The sequence below is a fragment of the Rhinichthys klamathensis genome, unplaced genomic scaffold (genome assembly GCF_029890125.1).
Source record: "Rhinichthys klamathensis goyatoka isolate OS25496 unplaced genomic scaffold, OSU_Roscu_1.1 h1tg000270l_1, whole genome shotgun sequence".
Taxonomy (NCBI): domain Eukaryota; kingdom Metazoa; phylum Chordata; class Actinopteri; order Cypriniformes; family Leuciscidae; genus Rhinichthys; species Rhinichthys klamathensis.
The window spans coordinates 1,458,280-1,467,794 of NW_026606790.1; positions in this window are offsets into that span (position 1 = coordinate 1,458,280).

Below are 9,515 nucleotides of genomic sequence, written 5' to 3' on the forward strand. Positions count from 1 at the left end.
ATGTATATATATATAATGACATTCATTTGGGGTGAATGAAGTTCATTTATTGTATAGAAGAAAAACATGGAAGGTTCTAATTAATTAAATGATGATAATAATAAAAAGTTGGATAGCCAAAAAGGAATGTATGAAATGTTCAGCTGCTTGTATAGCTTGCAACATCATTTTGCCAAAAGAAAAATAAATAAAAGAGATTACATATATTTTCATTTAACAGAAATATCTCTATTATTATCATGAATCCCGAGTGTTCGTTGTAACTGGATGATGTGTTCATTTCTCGGTTACTCTTTTGTACTCCATTTGTAGATAATTTATAAATGTTTATACTTAATTTACAGACTTTTTTAGTGCTTTAAAATTTAATATTCAACCGTGTAAGTGTTATCATGGTGTCTTCAAGAAAAGATGCTCAAGTCGGCAATTCTGTGTTCGCTCTGTGAATTAAAGAGAAAAAAAAGGACTCGTTGGTCTACTGATATGGACAATTGTGTGGCTGTGCATGTGTAGAATTGTGTAAAATATACATTTTCTATGAAAATAAATGTGATATTTTTCAATATCGGACTTGAACTTTTCATGGCAAATCACATAGCACGTCTCCCAACAGCAAACATAACAATAACTACAGCAAAAACCCAGTAGATGGCAGCAGTGGCCTCAATATCTCAGTACTTCCCATCAGGCATCATGGGTAAGGTGAGTGAGTGAATTAATATTGCTGCGTTTTTGGGTGAAGATTGATGTTGACAGGCCATATTCAACTCTGTCAACAGCCGAGAGCTGCATTTTTCACACTTAATGACGGGTTATAATCATCTAGTTTATCAATTTCTGAGGTGTCATCCTTCTTCTTTGGATCAAACTGGTGTTACTCAACAACACTAATGTTTAACAACTCAAAGCGCATAGTTAACAAACATGGTGTGTTAAAGGAATTCACCCAAAATTACATCTGACCAAAGCTATGCCATGAAATACAAAAGTAGATCTTTTTGGAAAATTGTTGCTGCTTTTTTCACACAACGACAGTTAGTGACCAGCAGAGTCTATCAAGCACCAAAACAGCTAAATAAATAAATAATAATAAAAAAGCTGTAAAAGTATTTATATATGGGGTTAAACAGGCGCACATTAAGAAAAATGTGCTTTTCACTACTCACATAGTGTATGACTGCAGAAACAAATATATGCTTGAATTGAACATTGATGGAGCAACAGATTTTGTGTGAAAATAAATCATAAAAGTGGTTTATTTTGTTTAAAAATCGTATAAATGTATGAGGTGGCAAGTTTGTCCTTTTACCCCACGGGTAAGGTCGGATCACCAGCATGGGGCAAAAGGCACACAGTATTGATATAAATACTTTAGCTAAAATAATATGTTTTTAATACTAAGTTAATATTTGTTCAAAACAATCACTTTAGCAAAGTTTGTACTCTTTTCTGTTCATTTTGATAAATAAAATAATTCAATTTTGTTACTGTCATTAATATACTGTCATTAAAATATGTTCATTTAAGAAAATATTGAAATGATTTTTTTTTAAAAGTAGATCCTAAAAGCATTGAAAATAATTGAATACAAATGTAATGAATTAACAATAAAATATATTTTATTATATGATTAATATCATATTTTTTAAATATGATGGTCATTATAAATTCATTTATTATCATATATCAAGTGCTGTGGCAAGTTTTTATGCCATATAGTGGTTTAGAGGAAAATCAAATCAAATGTGCCTTTTACCTCGGTGCGCCTTTAGCCCCGTTGTACCCTATATGATTTGTCATATATGATTAATTGTCTTCTGAAGTCTTACAATAACTTTGTGTGACCAAAATTAAAAGTTTAATTAAATTTAGATTAAAATAATATAAATAATCTTAAAAGAATAACATCATAAACATTTGCCACACTATTTAGTCTATCTATGTCCATATTAGAAAAATGCTGTGTTGATGACAAAACACATTATATCTTGCATGTGAAGTAACCAAATAAGAAGCGTCATTTTTAAATTGTGAACAACAGGCAATAGCTGACCCTCAGGGGACGGCAAGATTATGAATAACGGCTAAAATTCTGACTTATACTTTCCCCCCTACTTTTTATTTTGGCTGAATTGAGCTTTTGTTTTATGGATGTTTTTTTGTTTTTTTTTTACATTACTATTGTGTTCCATTGGGAAAAAAATAACCACTTTGAGGTTTGGAAACAACATAAGGGTGAAAAAGTAATAAGAGAACTCTGACTTTTAGTTGAACTATCCCTTTAAAAAGACCGCTGAGAGGAAAGGAAAGTGCTAAAGTCTGCTGCAGAGGTATCAGCGGAATATGCTGTACTGAAACAAGAGGATGAAGTGAGGGCCAGCCCTGCCTAGAGAAAAAAAGGAGGAGAGCGAGAAATGATTATGCTCGTATATCACCGCGCTAGGCTTCTCTTGCTCTTGGCTCGGCTCTCCTTCCTTTCAGGAGTGAGCTGTAATGATCCCGGGGGGCCCTGGGCCAATGGATGTTTAAAATTCTCTCCGGCTTTGACCTCTCGATCAACGCCTTCTTTTAACAAGGGCCCTGAGCTGGGACACAGGCGCCCATTCATCTTCCTGCTGCTTTTTCGTGAATATTTCAGAGGGTGTAAAGCAGCTCCTTTTCAGAGAGCATTGTCTAACTGACCCCTGAATGACAGAGGTGTGTTCAATGCAGGTAACTCATCGGAGGGGTCAGGGTTGGACACAATGGTGCACATTTTTCATGAATATGTTTTGACTGAGTCGTCTGTGATGGGAGAGTCTCCTTAAATGAACCACATGCCCATGCTGAGACACTGTACACTGAAGTACACTGAAGTAGTGCTTGAGCCTTTGTTCGCAATTAATGTCCTCTACAGCTCTACTTGGAAGGAAAACGCCTGCCTCATGCCACCTAAGATCTGAGCGGGAATTTGCAGGGCTGACCTTTTATAAAACTAGAATAACTTTCAGTAAATTTGCAGCTATCAAAAAGTGTCTGTGTAATGGAAGCAAGCCGAGCTCACGACCCCTTCCTTAGGGAAGGTGTAGAACGACATTGCAGGTTAGCAGTAACTTATCTCTCCATCCTGTAGGGAGCAGAGTGATATACATCCACGACACGCACTGCAGAGCGCATTCATTCATCACCTGCATAGAAATTCAACTCACACTGAGCGAGAGCGCCTCTGCTCAACTTTATCCATAGATCAACGTCACAAAGGCTTTGACTGAGGCTCCCAAACTCCATACTTTTCCAATGGGTTCCCACTGCTCCGATTGACGGACGCCGTTTGCTAAAAGTGATACATTTGTTGTTTTATGACTATTCCCTCAAACCTGGGTGATTTTTTAGCATAGCAATGAAATATACAACTTATTTTTTTCTTCAAGAGGCTGAGCAGCGGTTTTACCAAATTCTGCTCTCGTCTGTATAGCGCATAAAAAAAAAAAAAGAGTAAAAAGAGCACGTTTTCTTACAGCATATTGGCGGTGACATCTCGGAATGTGATTTATGTGTGAAGGGTGGTGTATAATCATTTAGCGACATGGAGTCGGTCATGGGGTTGGTAAGATTGATATACATGTGGCCATTGTGGTATATTTCATTCTCAAGTAGGTTTACTGCCATTCTGTGTTACTGTGGCAACCTATCATCACACGATCCTCATCAAGATAAAAAGCTCAAGTAAATTGTAGTGCAGCTGATGCGCTTTGTTCACGTAAACAAAATTCTTAATGGAATAGGTCATCAAAATGGGTCAAACTCACTGGCGGGTCAGTTTACTGACCACCATTTCATATTATTGCTACTAAGCTGTTGTTCACCTTTGAGTATCACGGCTGTGGTCTGTCGCACACTGCTAACATCTGGACATCTGAGCAGATGGGGCTGATATGATAACAGAATGTAAACTGGGCCATGGGGGAAAATTCATTTTCAAAAGCACTCCAGCAAAGGCATCACAACTGGAGGGATATACTAGTACTGAATTGATTAAAATCTAGATGATATGCAGCTGCATGTTGAAATTCACAAGCTGAATGCATAACATCCATTGCATAACTTTTTAGCTTTGCACAAAGTGGTAACTTTTAAATCGAGCCTCTTACACAGTATTTGACATGGGCTGCCTTTTGATTTATTCTTTGCATTAACGGTTGGTACTCTGTGTCCTTGCAGAGGAATTTGTGGCACTTATCAAAGGGCAGGACATAAAATCGTGCTTCGTTCTGGTGAAAGACGCCATCAAGCACTACAAAGCAGCAAAGGTACAGGTTATACTGTGTGTTCTGACTGACAGGAGATTGATGACGCTCCCTTTAGTGAGATCTTCTTTAGTCAGAAATCACAGAGAGTTTATTCATTCACACTGACTCTGAATATAAAGGGAAAAGCTAACGTATACCTCTTGGGGAATATATAACCTAACATGTCATAATGATGCATTGACTTCTACCGAAGGTATTTCAATATGTGACTAAAGCTGTATGAGAAATAGTTGTGACACAGGTAAGTTGTGTCAAGGGCTATACATCAGTGACTAAGCATTTGAGTCAAACATCCAATTACTCAGCAGTGGTTTTGTGGGCATATAATGGATTCAAAAGCCTAATTCAAACTCTTATAAAATTATATATATATGAATATATATATATAAGGTTTTTTTTTAAATATTTTTATCTCCATTGATTTATCTCATTAATTTTTGCTGTTTAATTAGCCCAATTTTTCCCCAGATTCACCCTCAAACGTTTGAATTTTCATGAAAATAAAAGCTAAATATAAACAATAGTCTATATATAACAAATATAACAAAGTATGACTTTTCAGTATTTAAATGATTTTGTCTTATTTCTCAACTGGCTGAAGTTCAGTTCAATCTCTAAAATGCTGTTCAGGCTTATCTCTGAGGTCATCGATGAAGCGCGAATGTCACGTGACGTCGTATGGTCGTAGCCTGGTCGTAGCAACGCGTGCTTTCCAATAGGCGAGCGTAGTCGAACCGGCGAACTAGGGTGTTTAAAAAAGAAAAAGCGTCAATTATATTTAAAATAGCCTAAATAGATCCTCGTCGTCAAACATAATAAAAAGGTCGCAGTAACCATGAGAGTCATGACAAAAATGTTTTAGACAAATTAGCAAGGCTGGGCTGTTCACTACTTTTCCATTGTGACAACTAAGTGTAACAAAATGCCCGTATACACTGTAGGCTATTTCTTTCCTGTTCCTGCACAACCTAAAAACTGGAATCTCACAGATTATTTCAGAGACACAGTCAGGTTTTTTAAAAGGGCGCTCAATTCACAATAATATACGACTTGTGCTCGATTTATTGGATTATAATTATTTGATTGAAGATGAAGGTTTTATTTTATTTGTAGATTTTTTTTAAGCTTTTGACACAATCGAACACAATTTTATATTTCGCACTCTAGAATTATTTGGATTTTGAGAAAATTTTATTCATTTTGTCAAATTAATTTATAAGGACACTAACAGGTCAGTTATATTACCTCAGGGTACATCTTCAAGATTTTCAATTGATAAAGGAATCAAACAAGGTTGTCCCATTTCTCCCCTGCTCTTTATTGCTGCAACGGAAATGCTTTCTATTCTCATAAAAAATTCTGATTTTGACAAATTGACAGTGTTTGGCAAACAGTTAGTCATTAGCCAATTGGCTGATGACACAACTATATTCATGAAAAACATTAGGCCTAACCAAATTCCAAAAATTCTCCAAACTATAGAGCTTTTCTCCAGGGTGTCTGGTTTAAAGTTAAATCTGAAAAAATGTGAATTATTACCAATTCATAACTTCACTCTTTCGACTTTTTGCAATATTCCTGTTAAATATACTGTTAAATACCTATGTATACACATTACAAAGGATAATGCCTCACTTAATAATCTCAACATTTGGAATAATCAAGATAAATGTAAATCCTTTTTGAATTTGTGGTCTCAAAGAGACATCTCTATTATTGGCCGACTTTTTCTTACAAAAATGGAATGCACTTCTAGACTTATTTACCCAGCTTACTCAATCTCATTTCCTAAGAATGCAATAAAAGCTATAAATCAAGCCAACTTCAATTTTATCTGGAAAAGATACATTAGGCTATACTGTAGAAAGTGCTCCCCTTGGGCACATGGACTCTCCCAGTCACCCCTGTCATTCAGCGAGAAATGGACTGTTCCAAACTTTCCACCGGAGTTCGCGAAGTGAAGGGGAAGAGAGTAGACGGATAATAAAGGGAAATGGAGATCGGCTGAATACTGTATATAGTTTGTAGAGTGAAATAGAGTGCATTAGCCCAAATCGAAGGAGATTTATCGATTGTGCGTGTGCGTGCATCACACTCAGGGACGGACTGGGACTAAAAAACGGCCCTGGACTTTGACTAGGCCCGGCCCAAAGCAATCGGCGCGCGGAAACTCGACAACAACAACAACAATAACGCCTGCTGCCTGGCATGAGTGTCACAAGACTTTAATTGTGGCTCATAATACTATACCTAGCTAACAGCAAATTATACAATCTATTCCATGCTGTCTTAAAATGAATTTATTAATAATCTTAATTAATTTATGCAGTAATTAATCTTAGCTACTGCACAAATAATAATACCACATCTAAATGAAAATATAGGCTACACCATTACAAATGTAACTTCTGTATTCAAAATCTTCAAAGTTTGTAAGCATTAACTGTAACGTTAACAACATTTTTAAAAGTAAAAGCACAACATATTTCTTAATATTAGCTACTGCATGTGGCATTTTACAGCTAAAATGTTGAAGTTTAGCTGTTTTAACTACTGTAATCATTAAAAATGTAGCAAGCTGAATATCACTTCCTAACATCATCCCTAGCAAGTAACTTGCAAAGTAATTTCTGATTAATTAGGTTCGTCAGTAGAGATAAAAGCCCACCCGCACTTGATTGGTTGGGTCCTTATATGCGCTTCGTGAGGCACACGCGCATACTAGCACACACACGCAATGTCTCTAGCTCGCTCCCTCTCTCTGCCGTGCGCGCGCTACGCATGCGCACTCTTATTCGCTCTAGATTCCGAGAGATTTTAACTAATTTGCGGGCATCGGTGAGCCGCTATAAATATGCGGGGAACTTCCGGGAGACTTGGGATGTCTGTGACTGCGTGTGTGGCGGGTGGTGGGCCGGTGGGCCGGCCCGCCGGCCGTCCTGGAGTACCGGCCGTTCTGTGATTCTCCAGATCACACAGATGGCCAGTCCGCCCCTGATCACACTGTAAGTAATCACATAATTGTTGAACGTTCTCAGCGCATGCTAATCCGCCTGTAGCTGTGTTTACATTTAAGGTTGTTTACTTAATTATATTCTACTGCTGTGACATTACTGCCATTCCATGTATATTGATGTTATACGTATTCTAGTTATATTTATTCCTTATCACCAATGCACGGTTGTATCTCAGGTCGCGCGTATGCGCTCAGTTGTTTACATCTCGGTTCGACCGCACATGTAGTAGGGGTGGAACGGTACACAGAAGTCACGGTTCGGTTCATACCTCGGTTCAGACATCACGGTTCGGTACGATTTCGGTACAAGGGAGTGAAAAGCAAAGCAAAAATGCAGAAGGCATTTTTATAAATGTCTTAAGCCTTGTATTTTTTTAAATAAGTTTTATTAATAAAGGCATAGAACCAGTTTATTTGTAGTGCACTGACAGTAGTTTTATATAATTAGTTTATTAATTAAATTATTAAAAAGACGAAAAGACCTTGAGATATGTTTGGTAATTGTACCTGAATGAATTTAAAATTAATTTGCTATTTCAGATCAAGATATTTGTTTTCCTTCATTTTAATTAACTAACTTTATTCTCATCTGAATTATAAATAATTGATTTCCGTATAAAATAATACTACCATAAAAACTTTTGTTAACAGGTGTAGGTTACAGTTTGACAAGAGTTTAGAGTGTGACAAAAGCACAATGTTGTGTTTTATTGCGAGTGTACACAAATATAAGTAAACAATTTGCAGTTTTAATGATGTCCTGTATGAAAAAAATGACGGAGTATGTTTTTACGTTTCCACTGTTCGATCGCCCGTGCCTCTCTCACACACACTCACACACACACACACACACATACACACACACACACACTGTTCATCGCGCGATTCGCGCCCGCGCCTCTCTCTCTCTCGCACGCGCGCGCACACACACACACACACACACACACTGTTCATCGCGCGATTCGCGCCCGCGCCTCTCTCTCTCTCGCGCGCGCGAACACACACACACACACACCGCGCCTCTCTCTCTCGCACGCGCGCGCACACACACACACACACACTGTTCGATCGGGCCTCTCTCTCTCTCGCACACACACACACACTGTTCATCGCGCCTCTCTCTCTCTCTCTCTCGCGCACACAGACACACACACACACTCCTGCATTGCAATCTTGATCGCAGCCTGTTCATTGCTGCGTTCACAGTCACACCAAAAGCGAATAGAGCGAAATTCATCGCTATTTAAGAGGGTTTTTTTATTTGTACCGTGTATTCTGCGTGCAAATTCGTGCACCGAACCGTGACGCCCGTACCGTTTCGGTTCAATACGAATACATGTACCGTTCCACCCCGTCAGTAGCCATGCTCGCATGCACAGCTCATGCACAGCTCGTGCACAGCTCGTGTACAGCGTTAGCGCACACACATCCATTCCCACTTTTTCAAGTATATCATCATAGAGATTGTATTGTGTTATATTTCACCGCTATTCGTCAGTATTTTACCAAATAAGTTGTTTGTGATTTATATACATTTATATATATTTATATCTTTATTTTGTATTCACAGAACCACACATCTATGCACATTTAATAAACCTACGATTTGGAATATAACCTGAGTGAGACATCATTGTTCTGACCGGACAAACTGCAGCCTTCAGCCAAACCTGAACTAGCAATTAGAGTGAATACTCACAAGATTTTTCATGGTCCTTCGAGCCGGATTGGTGAATTGCTACAGAGATGTCTCAACCCGAGAGAGAAGCGCCTGTCGTGCGTCCACGAAGACAGATCAACCCACCGACTCATTTAGTGGATTATGAGCTTGGTGAGCCATTGCCACATCGACAGCCATTCCCAGACTTCAGCCATAGCAGATTCCAGTCACCAAGTATGGTAGCACAGACCCGATCGTCTTCTCCCGTCAGTCAAGAGTTAGATCAGGATAAGTGGACACTGAGAGATGAATGGCAAAGTGAAAGATCCGATGGGCGAGGAGAAGAGGAAGTAGAGCTTACAGCCATGCTGAAGGTGATGAAACGCGAGAACGCTGACTTGCGGCTACAAACCAGCCAGCTTCCGGAGATTATTTCAGCATTACAGGAGATGCGACAACAGAATGCCATGTTACATCACGAACTTCAAAGTCTTAAGGCAGAAAGGGGAGCCCCCTCCAGGCCAGTGACTTTACCAGTGCTATCTCCAGG